At 37.9% G+C, this 23,555-nt stretch overlaps 1 long non-coding RNA gene across 1 annotated transcript in view; it reads right to left on the bottom strand.

The window, feature by feature from the left end:
• Positions 1–16,460: 16,460 nt before the first annotated feature.
• Positions 16,461–23,555, bottom strand: part of LOC125697080 (uncharacterized) — a 28,694-nt gene continuing 21,599 nt past the window's right edge. The window contains exons 3-4 of the long non-coding RNA XR_007378671.1: positions 19,768–19,844; positions 16,461–18,056 (exon numbers count right to left, since the gene is read on the bottom strand). This is a non-coding gene — a long non-coding RNA (uncharacterized LOC125697080). The remainder of the gene's footprint in view (positions 18,057–19,767; positions 19,845–23,555) is intronic.

Here is a 23,555-nt window from a genome sequence, read left to right as displayed (position 1 = left end):
GAACTGAACTTGGCAAGGGACGTGAAAAACAACAAGAAAACCTTCTACAGGTACATTGCCCAGAAGAGACAGGCCAAAACGGGCGTACCTACTTTGGTAAATTTAAAAGGAGAACTGGCTTCAACAGATGAAGAGAAAGCCGAGGTGCTGAATGAGTTCTTCACCTCGGTCTTCACTGGTGGCCAGGATTCTAGTCTTTTTCACGTCCCTGAACCCTACATCCCCAAACCTCTATGTGGGGACCAAGGAGGTAAATCCCTCCCCACTGTAAGGGCAGAGCAAGTCCGAGAGTGCCTCCTTAGACTGAATGAATACAAGTCTATGGGGCCGGATGGCGTGCATCCCAGGGTCCTGAAGGAGCTTGCCGAGGTGGTTGCCGAGCCGCTCTCCATCATATTTGAGAAGTCGTGGCTGTCAGGTGAGGTCCCGGACGACTGGAGGAAGGGTCACGTCACTCCCATATACAAGAAGGGGAGCAGGGAGGACCCGGGGAACTACAGGCCGGTGAGTCTCACCTCCGTGCCTGGGAAGATCATGGAACAGATCCTCCTGGACAACATGCTCAGTCACATAAAGAATGAGCATGTGATCCGAGACAGCCAGCACGGCTTCACCAAAGGAAGGTCATGCCTAACTAATCTTGTGGCCTTCTATGATGGAGTGACGGCATTGGTGGACGAAGGGAAGGCGACCGATGTCATTTACCTGGACCTGAGCAAGGCCTTTGACATGGTCCCCCACCACATCCTCATCTCCAAATTGGAGGGAAGTGGATTTGATGGGTGGACGACCCGATGGATAAGCAATTGGTTGAAAGGCCGCAGACAGAGGGTGGTGGTCAATGGCTCTATGTCCAGGTGGAGGCCGGTAACAAGTGGTGTCCCCCAAGGGTCTGTCTTGGGACCGGTGCTCTTTAACATCTTTATTAATGACATCGATGAGGGAATTGAGTGCACCCTCAGCAAGTTTGCTGACGACACCAAGCTGAGTGGTGCGGTTGATACGGTGGAAGGAAGGGATGCCATTCAGAGGGACCTCGACAGGCTGGAGGGCTGGGCTCGGGTGAACCTGATGAGGTTCAACACGGCAAAGTGCAAGGTTTTGCATTTGGGCCGGAAGAACCCCAGGCACCTGTACAGGCTGGGAGGAGCGGTACTTGAGAGCAGCTCGGCAGAGAAGGACTTGGGGGTCCTGATGGACGAGAGACTGAATATGAGCCAGCAGTGTGCTCTGGCAGCTCGAAAGGCAAATGGGATCCTGGGCTCCATCAGGAGAGGGGTGGCCAGCAGGGACAGGGAGGTGATTGTCCCTCTCTACACGGCTCTTGTGAGGCCCCACCTGGAGTACTGTGTCCAGGTGTGGAGCCCTCAGTACAAGAAGGACATTGAGATTTTGGAAAGGGTCCAGAGGAGGGCGACTAAGATGATCAGGGGGCTGGAGCAGCTCCCCTATGAGGACAGGCTGAGGGAGTTGGGCTTGTTCAGCCTGGAGAAGAGAAGGCTGCGGGGTGACCTCATTGCAGCCTATCAATACCTGAAGGGAACCTACACCCAGGAGGGGAGTAAACTCTTCAAAAGGGCTGACAACAGCAGGACTAGGGGAAATGGTTTTAAGTTGAAGGAGGGAAGATTTAGGTTAGATGTTAGGGGGAAGTTCTTTACTAGGAGAGTGGTTAGGCCCTGGAACGGGCTGCCCAGGGAGGTTGTGGATGCCCCGTCCTTGGACGTGTTTAAGGCCAGGTTGGACGGGGTCCTGGGCAACCTGATCTGAATGTGTATGTTTGGTGGCCCTGCTAGGCAGGGGGGTTGGAACTACATGATCCTTGGGGTCCCTTCCAACCCGGGTGATTCTGTGATTCTGTGATTCTGTGATTCTGTGAATCAAGATCCAAAAATCCAAGATCATCGGATCCAACCATCCACCTACCACCAATATTTTCCCACTAAACCATGTCCCTTAGTACAATGTATAAACATTTCTTGAACATCTTCAGGGTTGGTGACTTCACCACCTCCCTGGCAGCCCATTCCACTGCCTGAACACTCTTTCATAGATTAAGTTGTTCCTAATATCCAACCTAAACCTTCCCTGGCACAACTTGAGGCCATTCCCTCTTGTTCTATAACTAGTTACTTGGGAGAAGAGGCTGACTCCCACTTTATCACAAACTCCTTATAGACAAAATTCCACTACAGATTTGCAGCATGAGAACATCAACTGTGGATATGGAAAAGTGTCAGGATGCATACTGCACGGAAGACTGAAGGAAGAGTTAAATTCATATTCCCTATATTTTGGACCATTTAATTAATCATAATTCTATATTAAAAAAAAATTCTGTTACCTATGCAATAGTTGCTGGTTGACTATGAACAAAATTATGCCTAAATATTCCTGTAGGGCATTGAAACCTCCCTAAATATTATCACAGTTTATCGAGATCTGACTGGTGCTAGGTTCAAAAGAAAAGTCAAATTTTAACATTTTATGTATTTGATATCTTAAGTATCTTTAATATATTAAATATATCATTAGGAGAAAATATTGATAGCACAACAACTTTAAGGCTGTTGCTGAGCAGTGCTGTACAGAACCAAATATATTTCAGCCTCTTGTACTGACCTGTCAGCAAGAGAGCTTGGAGTACATAAGTTGTTAGGAGGGGACAGAACAGGGACACTTGACCTAAATTGGCCAAAAGGATCTTCCATGCCATGTAGCATAATGAGAAAAAAACTTAAAAACAGTGGAGAGTTAACTAGGGGGCTGTCACTGCTTGGGGACTGACTGGACTTCAACCAGTGGGTGGTGAACAATTGCTTGTACAGCACTAGATTTATATAAATATAATTATCATAACTATTATCCTTTTTTTCATCTCTCTTCTTTTGTCTTAGTAAATATTTTTTATCTCAATCCATGAGTTCTACTTTGCTTCCCCTCCCCCTCCTCCCCCATTTCTCTCCCTCATCCCACTGGGTGTGTGGAGAGCGAGCAAACAACTGTGTGGTGCTTAACTACTGGCAAGGTTAAACCACAACAGATGAAGCACATATCTGATACTGTTGTTCAGTGTACTGAACAATCAAACAATCAATGTTAATGACTTGCTATTCAAATTATCATATGACGATTTGAAGCTTAAAGACAAATATCTCATAAAAATCTTTGGGAAAACAATAACATGAATGTAGTACTGACAGAAGATTCATTGGTACTGCGTGGGTAAAGATTTCAGAGGTCCCTTGCTTTTGTTATTAGCTCTGTTTGATGCTATGAGACCACAGAGCGATTAATTTTCTGGATAATATTTCAAGCATTTTATATTTATGTATCTCTGCCCATATGCATCCACATCTGTGAAAAAGAAATAACAGGTGTTTCATTTTTATGGTTTCCTTCTGTTTACTCTTGACAAGTCCATTTGTTATTCTAAAAGAAAATGAGTAATCTCTGAGCCCATTTGATTTGGAATGGAGTATCCTGTCTGTTTACTGTTATCAGTATTCCCACTGCAATACTCTGACCATTACATAACTAGGTACATTTAGCTAGTGAGAATAAAAATATTCTGTGCTCCATTTGACTTGATCCATAAAATAACAAAACCTATTAGGTCAATGTTGCTCCATTTTATTAGTCTTCACAGAACAAATTTTAAATCAAATGTTCAAACTTGTCACATGTTAACACCTTTATGCTTACATACTGCAGCAAATAAAACTTTGCAGATGCAGACAACAGACTGCATTTCTTTCACTTTATTGTGATATGATGAGTAGAAGGATGACATTGTCACCCTAAATATCACTGTGATCTTGAATAGTCCACAGATGTATTTGATCTTATTTTAAGCTAAGTCTGTTACATAGGTAGGAACGGGTATTATACGTAATAGAAACAGCAGTAGAAATAAAGTAAGCAATAGATAGATCAGCTCTTCACAGTAAAAACTGTTTTCTTATGCTTAAGGCATTGCTTCTTTTGTCCATTGTCTGTCATCCTACCACTGGACACCACTGAAGAGTCTATCACCATCTTTTTCAGTCTTCCATCAAGAATTTATACATTTTCGTAAGATCTCTGACCATTCTCTTTTTGAGGCTATATGGTTCCACCTCTCTCAGCATCCCTTTGTTTGCCTCACATGTAATTTAAGGTCATATTGCACAAGCTGGTGGAAAACATCCACAGAATCACAGAATCACAAGGTTGGAAACGACCTGCAAGATCACCTAGTCCAACCACCCTCCCATTCCTATTAGTACCACAAGCTACTAAACCATCTCTCGTAGCTTCTCATCCAGGCGCCTCTTGAACACTGCCAGGGATCGCGACTCCACCACCTCCCTGGGCAGGCCATTCCAGTGCCTGACCACCCTCTGAGAGAAAAAGTTTCTCCTAATGTCCAACGTAAACCTCCTCTGGTACAACTTCTGGCCGTTTTCTCGGCCAGACTCACTGGAAGCCATATGAGGAAACAGGATTAGCAGGACACACATTTTTTTTTCATCTACCATCCAGAAAAGGGAAGCAGAAAGTTGTGACTGCCTGTCTTCCTGTCATATCCACCCTTAAAGCCTTTCAAGAGAGAGACTGGAAAGGACTGCAGCCTGTGGAAGACCCACAAAGGATCAGCTGATTTGCCCATGACAGTAATCTGTAAGTGACCTTTATCAATTTTAATCCACATGTCTTCTTGCGTCTTGCTCCTTTTTCTCCATTTTCTCATTGTCCTACTGAAAGGTAAATATGAGCAAGTGGTTGTGGCCTGCCAGGCCAGGATGACTCACAACATTGCTGAGGACTAGTGGCATACAGTACAGAGATGCTTTCGTTCGCTGCCATTTGGAACCACTTCAGGAATTTGCTTTTGGAAGGAATGGTGACGAGAGTTTTATCTATGACCCTAAGCACGTCCCTATGGAGTTTATTGGATTTAGTTATGGGTTGTCAACTCTTTTAGCTGGCACAGTGCATTTGAAGTGGTATTGTTAGCATCATTAGGTCTTGAGTGTGCAGCTGCCAATACAGCACATTTATCATTGGTATGGAACTTAAGAGAAAATTCCTGTGCTATATTTAAAGCCAGAGTTTCTCTTCTTTTTGGTATGATTTTCTATGACATTTATATCAATCAGGGTTAAAAATAGGAAGTGGAAATTAAGTTTCAAAATAGCTCATGCTCCAGTTTTATTAAAGTCTTATGCTCTAAAAATAGTTCTTTTTAAAAAAACTGAAATCTCACTTAAAGACTTTTAGAAAAAGAAGACTTCAAAGAAACAATTGTCTTTTCTTCTTATCAACCAGTGGCAAAGTAAAGCCTGTCTTTATATTTTGGTAAGATGTTGCCTAAGTCTTGCCAGATAATTAGTAATTTTCCAACTAATCTCCATATTTTTAAACTTCAAACAGCTTGTTATTTTAGAAAGAAATTGAGGATTATCAGTAAACTTGCTACATTTTACCTACATCATCTCAGTACTCACAATATCAGGCAATTACTGATAGCAAAATATTCAGCAAAAGTAATGTACAGAAAAATTTCATTAGGCAGAAAACGCCTAATAGGCAAACACTTTTTGCAATGTTAAATAATTTCATGCTCAAGCATGAAATAGCAACTAGATATTCACCTTCAAAATGAAAATCTTTCTTAGATGTCATAAATACTGTGTAACACTTTTCAGTCCTTAAATCTTAAAGCGCATTTAGACTGCTTACACAGGAAACAAGTTTCATTAGGGGTTTGCCTAAGGTAGTTTGTTTACATTTAAACTATAGGCTTTCATTCTCACTAAAAAGATACCCTCTTCTACAGCATATTTTACAGGTCTGACAAAATATAGCAGCCTTTTTTTTTATTGTTAGGGAGTAATATGATCTTTTCAAAAAACCTTGGCTCCTTTTCTTTCCTCTTTTTCACCAGATTCAAAATTCAGAAACAGTGCATGCCAAGAAAGAAGGGAAGTTTTTGAAAAGATATCAAAACTGAAAAAAGAGAGAAATTTGTGACAGCTCTTAGGATTTTCATTCCAAACATACAAATTTGGAAATTTAATAGACTATGTAATGAGGGAACAGATCTCTGAAATCAAGGAATATCAAGCTACATACTTACCTTTGATGCTGGTAGAAATCAGAAGTAAGAGCAAAATTTACTTTCTACTTCTGTACCACTTCATTACATGCAAAATCATGTCATGACTTGTAAGTAATTCATAAAGTATCTATATAAAATATCAAGTCATGTTCTCTAAAACTTCCATTTTGTCTCAAAATATACTATACTATAGTGACAAAGTATAGAAATTTAAGCTAAATAGTTTAAAATTGCAACTCAAATTGATTATAGCTGCAGGCAGCAAAATTTTTTTTCCATAAAACTACATTTTTCTTAATTGCTCCTAATTTGCGCCAGAAACAGTGTTGCCAGCAGGAACAGGGAAGTGATTGCACACCTGTACTCCACTCTGGTGAGGCCACACCTCGAGTACTGTCCAGTTTTGGACCTCTCACTGCAAGAAAGACATTGAAGCCCTGGAGCGGGTTCAAAGAAGGGTGATAAAGCTGGTGAGGGGTCTGGAGCACAGGCCTTATGAGGAGCAGCTGAAAGAGCTGGGAATGTTCAGCCTGGAGAAGAGGCTCAGGGAAGACCTTATTGCTCTCTATAACTACCTGAAGGGAGGTTGTAGTGAGCTGGGGGTCGGGCTCTTCTCTCATGTGACTGGTGATAGGACTAGAGGGAATGGCTTCAAGCTGCGCCAGGGGAGATTTAGGCTGGATATTAGGAAATAATACTTCTCTGAAAGAGTGGTCAGGCAGTGGAATGGGCTGCCCAGGGAGGTGGTGGAGTCACCAACCCTAGAGATGTTCAAGGAACATTTGAATTTTGTGTCAAGGGATATAGTTTAGTGAGAACTATTTGTGATAGGTGGATGGTTGAACTGGATGATCTTGTAGGTCTTTCCAACCTTGGTTTTTCTGTGATTTCTGTGATTCTGTGACAACTGTCCATTTTTATGTCAGAAAGAAATTAGCCTTGAAATCTCTTCTTTTAAATATGTATTTTGGACAATTAATATAGCGAAGTATATAAATGACATGCATGGAAATATGGTTGGTATTTTATAGCTTTTTTAATCAGCAGAGATGAAGACAAGTTGATAATAACTTGCCAGTTACTAAAATAGTATGTTGTTCTGTCCTACAGCAGTATATGAAAATGAATACACAAAGTTATGTAAGTAGCTACTCTTATACAGATTTGATACCTAAACATCACACAATAGGCACGATAATTCAACTTACCTACAATTTTTTTTTACCTTATGGATTTATTTTCATATGAATAACTCTGTTTTTCAAGATGATGATTTTTATTAATATGTAGTTTGCTTTTTGTTGGGGGGTGATCTCTAAGAAAACATTCTTTTATCTTTCTAGAGAGATCAGCCAGAGTCTACACAGACCTTACTGTTATAGGGTCAGAATTACAAGTTTCTTTTTGGCTAGAAAAAAAAAAAACAATAAAATACAAAAAGCTGAAAGAAATGAAATGCACAGAGCAGCAGGAAGGAGAACTTTTCAGCAAAAGATGTGACCTGTACAGTATGACCAGGAGTTTAATTTGACAAATGCTCATGATCAGTGGTTCAGAAGTGCGACTGATCAGACAGCTGAGTGAAAGGGCTCTGTGAGGGGCTGTTCCATGAGACTACGTGGGCAGCCATGTTCATTCCCTTGCTGCAAGCATACAAATTGCGTAGTCATTATGCTGCATAAATACTGCAAAGATTTTAAGTTCTGTAGACCTTAAGACATTCGTTTTTAAGAATACTACAGTGCATACGTAAACCTGTCATACTGTGGTGAGTTTCAAAAAGGTGTAGCTATAGGCTCATTCAAGCCAATCCAGCAGTTACTTACTGAATCCTTTATATTAGAAAGCAACAATGTCTTGGAAGGGTTGAAACAAAAATGTCACTGGGCTTGTAAAACCAAATTTACCAGGGAGAATTTCTTGCAAATTTCTTGCAAATAGTTTTCATAACCAGTTCCCTCAATATTTCTATTCTCTTCAGAGATTGTGCTTAAAAGAAATAAGGACTGTGCCCCACATTATTGTCCACTGCACAGCTGACTTCTTTTCAATGCTCTCCTTCAACAGCTTGTTCCTCAGAAGTGCTGGCCTGCAGAAAGTTTCATGCTGACTTACTGTCTTTTTTTCTTGTTGGTTTTGTGATCTGCTGTAAGAGCTTGTAAGTTACTACTTCAACAGCAGCCTAGATCAATGTGAATGGAGACTGGAGACAAATTTTCAATAATGGAAAACCAGGCAAAATAGGAAGCTGCAAAAGCAAGCCAGAAGAAGGATTCTTTGAAGTCTTAAAGTCTTGATCTGCTATGACTTTTAATAGAGAATGTAGGGTTGGGAGAAGTTATTACCCACATAAACATTCCCTTAAGATGCCTGACACAGTACATTAAGAGCTGAATCCAAGCCCAACAGTCAGTGAGAAGCCTTTAGATGACCTTCAGTAGAGGAGTTTACATTTCCACCAAAGAAAATATTTTCTTGCTTGCTTTGCAGAAACCCACTTAAATAACATCACTTTAAAAAGTGTATGGAGACAGTAAAGAAATACATTTTACTGCCCTTTTTATGCTGAAGAGTATTTACTTATGATAGCAAATTGTTCAGTTATGTTTAATGATGCTAAGAAGTTGATTTTGAAGTACTCCTACATGTTATTCTTATGCACACAGTACATAAGATGAGAACTAACGAAATTTTTCTTACCCTACTGTATACAATCAATGTAATGTTGACAGAGCAGACACGTCTCCTTTTTAGTACAGAAGTTTTTTATGGGTACAAACCAAATGGTTTAGCAGATGCTTTCATAATTTGCATTTTCTTAGATGATTTCTTCCTCCAATTACTCCTTGTGTTTATGTATGCAGGAGGAACAAATAATCAGAAACAAAATACAATCTCTGTTAATTTGTTATTCAAACACAGACCATCAGTCTGGCTTATAATGTCGGGATGGAGTTCATCTCATCAATACTTTTCCCAGACTGCCCAGAGTTTTTCAAAATGACTACACAATACTCTGCAATAGAACTCACTCCTATGAAATCAGAACTCCAGAAAACATATGAAAATCGCACAGATAATTTCTAGCAAAGTTTCTCACCCACACCTTGAAGAAATTACACTGTACTTTTGCCTAAGGGAAGAAGAAATAATACTTCAAGAAAAAATGAGTACTTTCTCCATAGACATCCCTCTATCAAAATTCTCGTGTTTTTTTTTTTCCCCTTTAAAAAGGATGACAGCTGACTTATTATTATGAGAACTCTGTATTTTATTAGCTAAGTATGCCATTGGCAAACAGTAAGTCTATACCATGTCATCTTTCTCTGTAGTACAACTACTCAATTGAAATCACTTGATCATAAATGTCTAGGTGTACTGAAGATCAGATTTAGAAGAAAAAAAGGCACTAATGAGGATCCTTGACAGATGAATCCAGTCCTGATTTTGCTAGGATAATCAGTAACTTGTTCAACGTTGAGAAAAGAGTAATAAGCACTTGTAGGATGCCACCCAGCTGAGTAATTGGCCAAGTTGCACAGGTGTAAGAATTCAAAACTCATTGATGCTTCAGCAAGGTACTTTGCTTTTCAGTATGTTCTTCCACAAAGTATATTATCTCCAAAGCCTATTAAGACTGAACAGTACAGAAGCAGCTGCAAATTTTGGCAAAATTAGATATGGTGAAGTCAACACTATCAAGACTCATGTGATGTTGTGTCACACAAGGGCTCTTTGCTGATTCTGGGCCTGATCACTCATTACATTACTGCAGGTTTAGATTTCCACCACCATGATTTCAAACATAAGGCAGTGCAGCAGACAATCAGGCTGATGTGTCTATGCAGGCTGGAAAACAGACAAGGACACTACAAGGCTGAAAAAGCAGCTATCCTACACTGACAGCTCCCTTTGTTGTGCTACACTGCATCTTGCCAATGCCTTTTGGTCACATCAAGCCCTGAAGAGAATTTTGCTTGGTCCAACATTCTTCTATTATCACACAATAATGCTAAATATTTGTGGTTTGACAGTAAAACAGAGAGCAAATTATCTGGTTTATTCTTCAAGTAGTGGATGACATTCAATAGAGCATTTGACTACCACCAACAACTGCATCCCAGTTTTCAGCAAGAAAATCACCACCGGTAAGTATTCCCTTTAAAGTATTAAGAATATTTTTGTATGCTTTCTAAGAGTTGCCACAAAAAAAAAAAAAAAAAAAAAGCATTAACTGTAATGGAAGTTTTGTGGCTTAAACTCTGCACAATAGTCAGTGGAAATATAACTTTCAGTCACTTGAATGTTACCAGAATTTCAGAGTGCAGATAAGGTGAAGAATTTCTGATTGCTTCCAAAAAGCAGGACTCCATCTAACCCCAGGGAGTTCATCCGATTTACTCTGGTTAAAATTCTGGCTCATAGGATTTTAATGTGATCTCCTATCTATTCTCTTTCTGTCTTCATCTTCCAGCTGCTCAGAAGTCACTCCTCAGAAAGAAATAAAGTTGCTGATGTTGACTATTCTTACATATCTATATTAGAGTGAAAATGTGATCAGAAAAGGTCTTGTTATGTTTTATAGAATGAAATTCTTACTTCATATTGATCACAAATTAAACAAACAAACAAACAAACCAAAAAAACAGTTCACCCAATATTACATAGGTTTCAACTCTGTCTAGCTGGAGCCCTTTAAAGCCCACCTTTACTCCTCTGGTTTGTGTAAAGTTCATGGAGTAAATCCTCCCATAACAAATATCATTATTTTCCTCCTGAATGCAAATGTTGCAGCCAGCCTGAAGCATAATTTCCTTCTTGTATTCGTCTTTTTAAAATAAAAATACCATATAAAAACATTGAGCTGTTCCAGTAACACAAGGGAAACAAACAACCAGATGTAGCTCCAGCACTACCCCTGTAAAAGCTAGATTACCTCTCAACTAACCATAAGTGCAAAGCCATCTTTTAAGCACTGTATACAGAAGTATTGCTTAAGGTTCTCATTTATTATAGGCACTGAATTCTCTGGCTGAGGAGTTCCTCAGTACACATATATAAACAAATGCCAGGGTAACTTGTAGACAAAAGGATTATGCATTCCTGTCAGAAAATCATCACTATTTTTTTAAACTACTGAAACATCAAGACAAAGGACAGAAACATCAGGATAAATTTTGTGAAGTACTTAATTAGATCTGGACTGAAATTGAGTATAATTTCCCCTCAAAATTTTAATAAAACTCAAAAAAAAAAAAAAAAAAAAAACCAACCCAAAAACAAACAAACAAAAAAAAAAACCAACGACCTTAGCCCTTATGCACAAACCTACAAGAAATATTCCTTTTCTGCCTTGCAGCAACTGAAGTCTGAAGTTTTCATTATGCCATTCTGCATTCAGGGTAAGTCATCCAACATTCTTTTTAGGGACATCCCAGTCCTTCTTTCCAGCAAATTGCACAACAAGGCTTGGCGGTTGTATATTTTTGTTTTGCTGAATAGTTCAAATGGTTAAGCAGCAATAAGCAGACAAAAGAACGTAACACAGCAGGGGATGAAAATCAAAAAGAAATCCTGACCTGTCACTTTAAGTACTAAGACTGCCTGTATAAGATTTAGTCCCTTTAGATGGATGTCATTATGATTAATATCTCAGATAATTTATCTAGAAGTACCATGTAATGCTATAATGGGATGGAAAGTACCACACTAATAATGGGGTAGCAAAGTCTTTGACCACAGGAAATGAGAATGAGCCCAAAAGCAGCAGCCATGGATGCAGAAGAAAAGAGATGCTTACCTTACCTTTAGAAGGCCTCTGGTAGGCAGGGATCTCCAACAAGAGATGCCCTTACCTCCCCTACCAATCCTTACATGAGGTCTGGGAAGGGGTGGATCCTGGCTCCATGCCTTCTAATCACTCAAGTGCATTGCATGTATCTGAGCTACCCTGGCTTGGCCCTGCCTTCCCTCCAGGTGCTCAATAACTGGTCCAGGCTGTGACTTGGCATTTCCACTACATCCACGCTGGTATCACTAAATGTGATAATGACCAAAATCTCTGAGATCAATGATCCTTTTTTGAAAATGAAAAATTTAACAGCTGTGGGAGAATAACAGCCTGAGGTGAATTGCCAACAGATAAATAAAAGTATTTTTTTAAACTTACTTATTCCATTATGGAAAGCTATACCTATAAGATGCTAATGAGAGCTGGAAATGTAGATGTGATTGTTAAAACTTTCAATGAAGTCATCTGAAACCAGAAGCTGAAACCTGAATAGAACTAACTGGTCAATCATTCACAAGTTTGATGATAGCTGATAACAATGAACAGAATCAGACGAGGAATGTGGCAAGATGGAAACAACTGATAGGTCTGAGATATACTGCTCCCTGAGAATTGGTCAGAGCTATCAGTGAGAGCATTGCAGTCAAAAAAAGGGAGGGGCAGAGTTCATTGGCAAGCCTCTAAAGCACTTCTGTTAACTGAAAAGGTTGAAAATACTTTAAATTAAATACAATAAAGTTTTCTACCGTATTTGTAAAGCACGCATCAGTTTATGGACCTCCGTATTTGGAAGCACACATCAGTTTATGGACCTCTTATTCTTCCCCCTTTGTCAGCCACCTTCTAAAGTAACTTTCAGTGAACTCAAATGCAGCAGACGGGTCCACTGTTCACACATATTAATTAAATGTTGTAAACAATATGCAACATAGTAACGTTATCAAATGGCTGGAATTCAAACACGGCAAAAGCACTTAAGTCTAAATTTTGCCTTCACTTACATAGACAGTTTTCCTTGGCAAAGTTACAGTCTCATCAGGATTCCACTTTTTAAATTGCCTTAAATTTTATGCTATACGTTTATATGGATACTGATTCTTTAGCAGCATAAGAACCAAATGATTTTTGACATTAGATGATCATGAAAATTCCTTCAGCTGTGACAATAAATTATCTATGGATTGCTTAAGACTAAAGTATTAGTTTTCAACTGAGGGCTTTTTTTGTTTGTTTGTTTTAGGTGTTGAACATGGTTGGACTCTTTTTTTTTTTTTTTTTTTATGTGATAGATACTTTAATTTCCTCTTTTTAATTTAAATTTAATTAAGAACTGTCCTCACCGGCTTTCACTTCAAGATCCCCAGTTCTATCTTTGTTTACCCTCCAAGTGTTTCCAGTACCTTGAGCACATTAGGAATATTAAGCAGTTAATCAAGAGAAAAAATAACATTAATTTGTTCTCTAACATCTTTCATTTTCTTTTTTTTTTTTTAATCAAAAGAATATTTAGCATACAAGCCCACAGATTCAACAGCCCATTTCATCATCAGGCACTAATATTTCACTGCATCCAGGATTTTGAAATAAATCTTCACTGATGTGAGTGATTGGCCTTCTGTACAGGAATCATCCCAGCCCCTATGTAATTACTAAGACTCCCAAACAGGCTTTAAAATAGCCTAAATGTATAGCTAAATAAAGCCTATCGGTCTATAGATGTGTGTGTGTGTATGGAAAAAGCTGCTCAGCTGAAGCTATGTTAAGTTCCCTACCGAATTTGAAAGGCTGAACACAACTCAGAATTTCGTAAAACTCATCACATAATGTTATATTCTCTACTCTCTCAGGCCCATGTCAGAAATGGCAGCTGTATCACTTCTAACAGTGACCCAAGGCTTGCCCTTTTGTAGGTTAAGTTTCTAGAAGCTGTTCTGCTAAATGTCAGGTGTGAAATCCATTTTACATTGGATTGGATACATGTTGGATATAATCTATATCCAACATCTATATCCAATATCTATATAATATCCTAGTACAAACAATAAAGCTACTAAAGTGACAGAGAACTTTCTACATATGAACAGGACTAATATATTTATTTCTATTGTAGTCACTGCTACCAAGAATCTGCTCCAGAAGCAGTACTTGACCTTGTGATATGTTTTATCGGGAACTGCTTTATATAAACATAGGTATATTAATTCCTGGCAGTGCTGATTTGCATTCATAGGTATCAGCAACATTAGCCAGCTCTAGCTAGCGTTAGTTTAGGAACCTTACCATTAGAATTTATTTTGACTCCTATGTGAATTTTCATTTGTGTAACGTGAGTTTTCATTTGGGAAGTAACATTTCCATGAGTTGAAGTGTAATTGCTTTTTGAAATCCATTCCCATGATGTTACAATTTGTTGAAAAGTTGTAAAACTAACAATTGTTCATAGTATGAATAAGAAGCCATTGCTATTGTGCAGTGATTGTTTTGGTTTTTGTCACACAATGGAAAAAAAAAAACTAGGTGCTCTTATATCCTTCCAAAACAGGTGTTTTCAACACTTCTTGTGATCATAAATATTTAGGTTGGGGCAAAGTGGAAAAGAAATCGCCACACAAAACAAGGTTCCAGGTAATGATGCACAAAACACCTCAAGTCATGAATTAACCAAGGTAGAGGATTCAGTCATGGAAACTAAACTATATCAATTGATTTGCACTGACAACATTCATTTGTAAGCAAGCAATATAAGCTCAAAGTTAATTGATACACACAACATACAGCTAAAACTTTTTGGAAAAGTTTTTTGCTCCTAATACAAGTAGCTTTTGTGTTTCTGGAATAGACTGCAAATACAATTAAAGTTTTATCTTTTTGATGAAAGCATGAAAATCTAGTTATGTTTTTAAAGATTCAGCATTGTCCCCAAACTGTTTCTAGTAAATGTATATTATTTTTCTTCCTGCATTGGAAAGGAGAGACAAAAAAAAAAAAAAAAAAAAAAAAAAAAAAAAAATTAGAAAATTCCCATTGGGAAGCTTACCAATAAATCTGAGGAAAGAATTTCTTGAAAAAGACAAATGAAATAACTACCTAGAAATAGCACCCTACTAGGAACTTCTGATGCACATGTGGTTTTTTGAAGACGGAATGGCTAATTATTTACAGGTGAATTCAGGGTGACAGCAGTGGTAATTAGTGACAAACGTTTTTTCTTTGTGGAGTTAATAGCAGAGCTTACCCTATGAACAAACACTGAAGTGCGCTCATATGTTTAAACCTTTGTTTTAAAAGTAAGAAATATTAGCTTTGATCCTCATAGAAAAGTTATGATAAATATAGTATTGCAGTACACAAAGCAAGTCTGCGAGCCTGTTGAGATTATTGTTTATGGGCAAAATAATCCTACGTTATCCCCATCTCAAAGACAAGTAAGCACCATGAGAAAACAGTTCAAGAATCTGGAGAGACTGTTGGTCTGAAGCATGTTGGTTCTTCTTAAAAGACAGCTGTAAACTGAGGGGGAGAAAAAGTTGCTTCCTGAGAAGCCTGCAGGAACAGTAGGTCAAACAGATCTCAGATCTGCCAGCATAAATTGTCCCTCAGGAATGGTGTCTGGATGGAGAAAGATAGTATAAAACACAAACCCAACTACAGATTTTTTCCTGTGCATTCTGCAAATTGAGATCCATATGCAGACAAGCCCTTGAGGGTAAAGGAAAAATTAATAACAAAATAATATAAAAAACATGAAAGATGCCTGTACCTTTGTGAAAAATAGACTTTCATCTTACATTTGTCAATTTATTTGGTACACTTCCTTATACATATTGCATTTTTTATATAATGTTATATGCAATACGTTATAATAAGCGCTCATAGATCAACATTTCCCAGCTTTTCCCATCTGCAGTCAGAACAGCACGTGGTGTAAGGGAGCTCTGCAGTTTGTCTGATACAACCCCCTGCTCAAAGCAGATTTAGCCATAAAATAAGTTTGGGATGTAGAAGGTTTCTCCAGATAGGCTTCAGAAGTGTCCAGAAATGGAGACAACATTTCTCTTCAGTTTTGTTATGTGACCACTTTTTGTGGTGATTTCTTTTTCTTTTTTTTTTTCCCCTCCCCATTAACTGCTTGGAGTTTTACTTCCATTGGTAATTTATACCTTTCAATTTACACCTCTAAGAGCCTGGCTCTGTCTTCTGTCCTTTTAGAAAGAAAAAAGCCTCAAGTAGATTCATCCCAGTCCTTAGCTTCCTCTTCCTTGACTTAAGAAATCCAACTACTTCTCCTGCTACATATTAAGGCTTTTAGAGCAACTTAGTGTCATTCCACTCAATTCCACTCAAAGTGAGATCTGATGCGAATTTCTTTTGAGATACTGAAATTGTGTAGCATTAAAAAGATGTGTTTCCTAAGATGAATGGCTGGAAGAAGAAAAATGAACTAAATTTGCAAAGTTCATAATTTATGCCAGCTAATACTGCAATACTATGTGTCATTTTTTAAGCTTAAAATTGATGCTTTGCTTTACTAAGAAATATTCCCACTGCAGTATCTGAAACTTGAAAGAAAAAGAAAATATTTATTTTATGTTTACAAATAGGAATGATTTGGAAAAAATAAAGAGATTTGACACAGGTCACAGACAAAGAACTGACAAGAGAAAAGTGTGTTTCTGGCAGTGTATCTTATTTTCTGGTCTTTTATTACATTTCTGAATTAGATAAATATCTTCAATGCACTTGCTCCTGTTCTCCAACAAAATAATGGAAAACAACGCTTTACATGTGAGCTCTGAAAACAGAGTTTTGTTGCTTTTAAAACACATTTCTGCTGTGTTTATAAAATATATCTAAACAACTGTTTTGCATCAAAATGAATCATGTCAATTCATCTCTGTCTACAGGAATAATAGTCCAAATAAGAACCTCTAACACAAGCTAATGTTTTCTTGATTTACTGTGAAAGAAACGTTTATTTGTTTGTACTGTTTCAAGTGTAGATACTGATGACCAGGAAATGAAAATACTAGAGAAGCTTCCAGGCTAATTTTACAACAGATCAGTCAGGAATGACACACAAGAATGTGATCTTGGGCATATAGCTATTAACATCCAGCAAGTCCTTTGGGAAAAAGGGAAATGAACATTGAGAAGATGCAATCAAAAGATCCTCCAATAGCGAGGATGTCAGTGCCAGGTATTCATCACTAGGACCGTAGCAAGTTTACTAATCTTACAAAATTGGAACAAGGAATATATTAACTCTGTTCATTAGGTCCTTCCTGCTGCTATGGTTTGATTATTATTCATAGTACTTGGACACTTCACTTAGGATTGGGTTATTAAGAGTTCTAAGTGCTACACATCAGCATAATAAAAGTCCATCCCCAGCTTTGCTTTATAGTCTTACAGAAAATAAAAGGACTTCATTTGCAGTTTGAGAATGAACACAGAACGATATTACACAACCTGTGCCCTCAGTAAGAAACAAAGACATATCACTCATACCTTGATGCCCTTGTACTTTGTCCTCCCCATGGCCTTCCACTACTGCAGTGATATTTTCCTTCACTTTGACGTGTTTATAGACATCCAGCTAATACGGAGAGGCAGCACCCCTCACACAACTATCAGCAGAGAATAATACTGACACACTTGCATTGTTGCCTTCACCAGAGGATTCTAAGACACTCCAGAAATCCCCAGTTCTCAGAGAATGTTTCTAGTAGACTGTGGTGGCTCCAGTGTTAGTATGACTGCACTTTTGGTAGAGAAGCTTTGGCTTGCAAAATACCTGAATGTGGTCCAGCAGAGGACTACAATGGACAAGATTATTATGTCTCAGCTAAAAGGCTACTGCTTGGAGAATGACAGAAAATTAGGTTCAAACATTGGAGGCAAAAGGCACCTCATGGATTTTCATCAGCCAGATTCATATCTATACAGCACAATCCGTCAAGAATGCTCTAAGCAGCACACTTATGTACTCAACGATACTGAAGCAGAGAGGAGCATAAATATCTTTCTTCTTTATCACCATAAAGTACATTAAAGTTTAACTTATTTTGCAGCTTAGATCTCCATTTCCCCACCAGAACTCTGAGTCCTGTTACAAGAGAAGATTACTCCAAGGAGGAATGTAGATCATGGTTGTTTCTGCATCTAGAAAAAAAAATGCTTAATGCCCGGGCTGAAAAATATTTGATATTAAGAAAATGCAATGGGCTTATTCTGCCCAAGAATGCATATTTGAAGTCCAAATTAAAGACAAAAAGACTGTGGTTTTAATTTCTCCTTGCTATAGCATTTACAGAATCTTTAAATACTGTATGACTTGAGAACAGTTAGAAATGAAAAGTAGTAACAATGAGCACTATAACTGCAAATCAAGATATAAATAAAAATGCCTTAAGAACCTGGTAAATTGGAAATTTGATGTTCACTACATGGAAGATGGAATAGATGACCTTTAGTTTAATGACCCAAGTGATTCTATGATTCTGCGAGTCTATGGGTGCAAGAGAGGAATCACATTATTTTTGGGTTGTGAAAACTATTCCTTCCACCTGCATACCTTCTAGGATCTTTATTTTTACAAGTGAATACCTGATCTACTAAAATCCATGAATACTTTGATTGACCTGCTACAAATCCGTCTCACGAAGTTTCAAAAACAAGTCTGGAGGTGTAGCAAGTTTTCAGGGATCTTCTGATATAAGCAGTAATAGAAACTGTGACCAAGTTACACTAGTTATAAATCACCTCCAACCAGAATGCCTTGAACCAAAGCTGACACAGTTGTCAGCACCACTCAGACTCTATGCTTTTCAAGGCGGGAGCATCAGAACCAAGAACACAAAAACTTTGTGCTTTTCTCTCACTGAAAATCAAATGGATAGCAAAGGAAAGTAAGAGGACAAAAGAGACTAGTTAATGAGCATGAATCTAGAAAACATTTCTGCTGGGAAGAGCACACTGACATCTCAGAGGCAGTACTCATGTGGAAGAAGTTAAAAAGCATGTTCTAATTTCATGTAAGTCTTTATCTGGGAGGGGGAGGAAAACCTAATACTTCAATTTAGATTAAATTTTACAGCTACTGGTAGTGTAGATAAAAATTCATAGTTTCACAGCTGCAAAGGTTTTAGATTTAATTAGAGGGACTTGTTTCCCTTTACATGGCAACTTTTGCAATGAGCTATGCTCTGACAATTTGCATTAATGTGCTTTATATAATTCTCACTGAGTTTCCTGCTGTGAGTTGCTATGCAGTATCATATTTTAGGATACAAATGAGAAAGGAAGCCTTTATTCTTTCCAACTTGCATTTGGAATTTGGCTGCTATTGATTTGTTTTAAGAATAATAGTAATAGATAGGAGTCTAATAGACTGTCTAATTGCCTTTTATTTTACAGCCTTTCATTTTGCTCAATGTGAAATACATGAGATAGCATATATGTGCTCATATGATGTTCACATGAAATAAAAAGGATTGTCAGTTTTCTTTCAATCTACTAAACAACATATATTGCAGAAAGGCACAAGTCACAATGCATGCCTTTGTGCTTCCTAGCGCATGGGTGTAAATTGAAAAGGCATACATTGCTCCAAAAATATTGTCTCTTGTTTATTTTCAAGGAAACTACAATAAACACGAAGAGAAAAATAACACTTTTTGGTAGAGTAAACTCTCAGCTATGATGCTGTATTTTTCAGTACAGTCACTACTAACTGCTATGCATTTTCACCATCTATGAACAAGAGCCTGTGTTGCAGAAGAATTTTTCCTCTTCATATTATCTAGTATGATGCTATGCTTTAGCTTTGGGGGAATAAAAACAATAACACAATCGTATATAACTTATTGCTGACCTGTAGCTGCACAGAGTCAAGGATGTTTCAACCTCATACTGTCCGGCTAGTGTGAGGGACTGAAAAGTCACAAGGAGCTAGAAGGGTACAAAACCAGGATAACGGTCAAAATGGCCAGAAATACATTCAATATCATATGACACCATGAAAAAAAAAAAAAAAAGAATTGCAGAAAATTAGCCAGGAGACAGTTGCTGCAGGGAAAACAATAACAACATTCTTACCTGATCAACAAACCTAACTCACATAGGGTAAAAAGCACCAGCAGAAGACAGGAACTAAACTTCTCCAAAACTTATTTGCATTTCAGCCTCTCCATAGGCCACACACAATGGAACTGCCTCACCACTGACCTGCTTCTTTGGACTACCTCCAACCATAACCCAGTGATTACCCCCTCCTTCCCTTTTACCCCAGAAGCTACTGGTGTACTGTAGCTGTTTCTTACAGCTAAGCACAAGTTGTTGAGGAAGGTGCTGTGAATCTTTTTCTATTTGAGCGTCAGTATGGAGCTGGCCATGTGGAGGTCAGGCAAATTCTTGGTACCCTGTGCTAACATACCAGACTGAGCTTAAGGCTTTTTTTAAAAAACAGAAACAAAAACATATTAGTAAGTAGTTATAGGAAAAAAAAAAAAAACAAAAAAAAAACTGACACACTAAAAATATTTTTAGTTGTTTTTAGGGATTTTTTACTTCTTATACTAGAATTAATCTGCTTCATAACTGCAACTGCCTGTATCTTTGCATTGGTTTACTTGGATTGTGAGAATCGAGCAGATTTTTTTTTAAGTCACTGAAATAAAAAGAAAATTCTGTATATAGAAGACTATTTCTGCTATTACTTTATCTCATTTTTCTTTCTCTAATACCTGTCTCTTTTTAAGGATTACTCTTCAATTTCTTCTAAATGTTATATTTGAACCTCTGTCAGATTTTCCTAATAACTATTGATGTACTATGGTGAAGTCACACATTTTCATACTGAAAGAAAGTTTTTCCAAAGCAACAGTGAAAATTCCAAAATAACATTTCAAACTGAAACAGGTAATTAATAAACATACGCGGTAATACGTTAACTTGAGTCAAATGGAATGCTTGATCACTGATTAGCACTTCTGGGGGGGGGGGGGGGGGGGGGAGGAAGGGGGGAAAGGGGGGAAAGCATATATTTTTGATGCAGCCTTTCATTTTAATATTGAAGTGTTTAAATTAACTTACAGAGATCCATAAACAGTCAGTCCACATTTCAGTTCTGGGTACTTTCCCAAACTTGGATCATTAAAAAATTTTGTATTAAAAATAACATTCACATGGCATGAAATCATGTTTCAAGGTAACAAGTATTCCTTTGCATTGCAGATTATTTTCTGAGCAGTTTGAATTATTAGATATTAATAGAAATGTGTTCTTATTCTAAAAAAAAAAAAAAAAAAATTAATTTGTATGAAGTATATTAATTGCTAGCACATTTGGATTGTGAATTTTTTCATGGTTAGTAGAGCTCCAACTGCGACCATACAAGATGTGGATATCAGGTTCATACACTTGATGTTAATTAAGAATCTAATTTGAGCTTTTTCAAAAGGCTAACAATATACAATTGGAAGGACTTCTGGTTAACCTATTATTTTTGAGATTTGGAAATTAAAATATAGTGAAGTGCAAAATGCTGTAGTAGTCTTATTCGCATTATCCCCTCTAGCTAGGTGACTCTTTCACTTTAATTGGCACTGAGAAATCTATCCAGTCACCCGTGTACTTGACTGTTAACAAATGGAGAGTAGAAATGGATATTTGGTAGACAGATTGCCTGGCCACTGCAGCACAATCCCAATCCAACTCCAAAAATGTTTGGAAGGAATAACATAACTGCCAAAGGTGTTTAAGAACAGTCAGACACTTGAAAATGCTGCAGAATTTAGTTCCCTGGCAAATGCTCTAGCAAGCTTTCCTACAAAATGTCAACATTTGGATTCACAGCATCCCAAGATACCTGTTAGTTGCAGCTCTGCTGAAGCTCTGAAGGTTTAACTATCTGAACAATGAAAAATTATTTAAAGCTGGAAATACAGCAGCATTGAAGCTTAACATCTTGAAAACAATGTGCCAAGAGTAAACAAGAACTCATCTGAGCCAAAACAAGCGTACAGGATCTAATTTGATTTCCGTGCTTTGGTAGTGTTTTCCTAAAACATATTTTTGTAGCAGTTGCAAGACATAAATTTTATTTAGTGAACTGCTTATCATGCCATAGTGCTCAAATAATAATGCCCAGCTCTCTGTTTTAGTTATAAAAGAATCCATTATAGAAAGAAAGAAATACAAAGAATTGTAGAATGGCTTGAGTTGGAATGGACTTTAAAGATCATCAGTTTCCAACCTTCCCACCACTAGAGAAGATCAGATACTAGATCAAGTTGTTCCTGGCCTTGAACACCACCAAGAATACAGCATCTGTAACTTTGCTAGACAGCCTGTTCTAGAACATCATTACTCAGAGAAAAATTTTCCCTTAACACCTAATTTAAAACTCTCATAGAATCATAGCATGGCCTGAGTTGAAAAGGACCACAGTGATCATCTAGTTTCAACCCCCCCTTCCCTCCCCCCCACTATGTGCAGGGTCACCAACCACCAGACAACACTGCCTAGAGCCACATCCAGCCTGGCCTTGAATGCCTCCAATGATGGGGCATCCACAACCTCCTTGGGCAACCTGTTCCAGTGCGTCACCACCCTCTGTGTGAAAAACTTCCTAAATATTCAACCTAAACCTCCCCGTCTCAGTTTAAAACCATTTCCCCCTGTCCTATTACTACCAGGCCATGTAAAAAGTCTGTTAGAATATGTTAGAAGAAACACAGGTGGTTTGTCCCTTGTAAATTTGATAAATAATAGGTCAGTAATATTTTCCAAACTGTCCACTTGTTGCAAAAGCTGGAAACTCAATTCCATAAATTAACCAAGAATAAAATGCATAAAATTCTCTGGATGCCTTTATAAACATAACCTTTGGCTTAAGACACAGCACTAGACCTCAGTTCTCACAAGCAGTAGGGAATTTCTTATGATTATGAACTTTAAATCAAACTTCCAAAAGATTTTCAGAGATTGACAAATATAGTCGCCTGGGTTATCAGTGAAAATCTGAAGATTCTGATTTTCAAAGGTATTTCAGTGTGTAACTATCCTGTCTTTCCTTTAAAGATCTATGTTCCTTTTGAAACAAATAGCTCACAAATTATGGACACTGCAGTATCAGCTTAATCTTAAGTGTCTACTCACACCATGTTAAGCATTGCACAGAGTGCTTAGAGCATTAAGTCACAGGAACAGTTTGCCAAACAAACGTTTGTGGGCACCAAGGTAGGAAACGAAAATGTCCAGACCAGCTCAGAACTCTAGGATACCCTTCGCCTAAGCAGTGAAGTGCAAGTATGAAGGCAGCACACAGGCATATTGAGAAAACATGGGAGATCTGAATGTCACGAATCCTTACAGTTTCAGTCAATTACATCAGAACTTTCATGTTAATCCAGAAATACATTTTAACTACAAATCCATAAAAGTTTTGTCTGACTTTCATTTGCTTTGTTTGTTTGTTTTCCTTGTAATTATTTGAGTTTGTTCAAAACTTCTGTGTTATTTGGCACCTAAATATTTTCTATGCCTTCAGTCTGGACGGAAATTATTTTCATTTGAACTCCCCACTTAATGGCCGTATTCCTAGATTTGAAGTCACGTCATACAACTTCATATTGCACATTTTAAAATTAAATTTTAAAT

Source organism: Lagopus muta, chromosome 8, assembly GCF_023343835.1.
Source record: "Lagopus muta isolate bLagMut1 chromosome 8, bLagMut1 primary, whole genome shotgun sequence".
Lineage (NCBI taxonomy): Eukaryota > Metazoa > Chordata > Aves > Galliformes > Phasianidae > Lagopus > Lagopus muta.
This window is presented reverse-complemented; position numbering and strand designations above follow the sequence as displayed.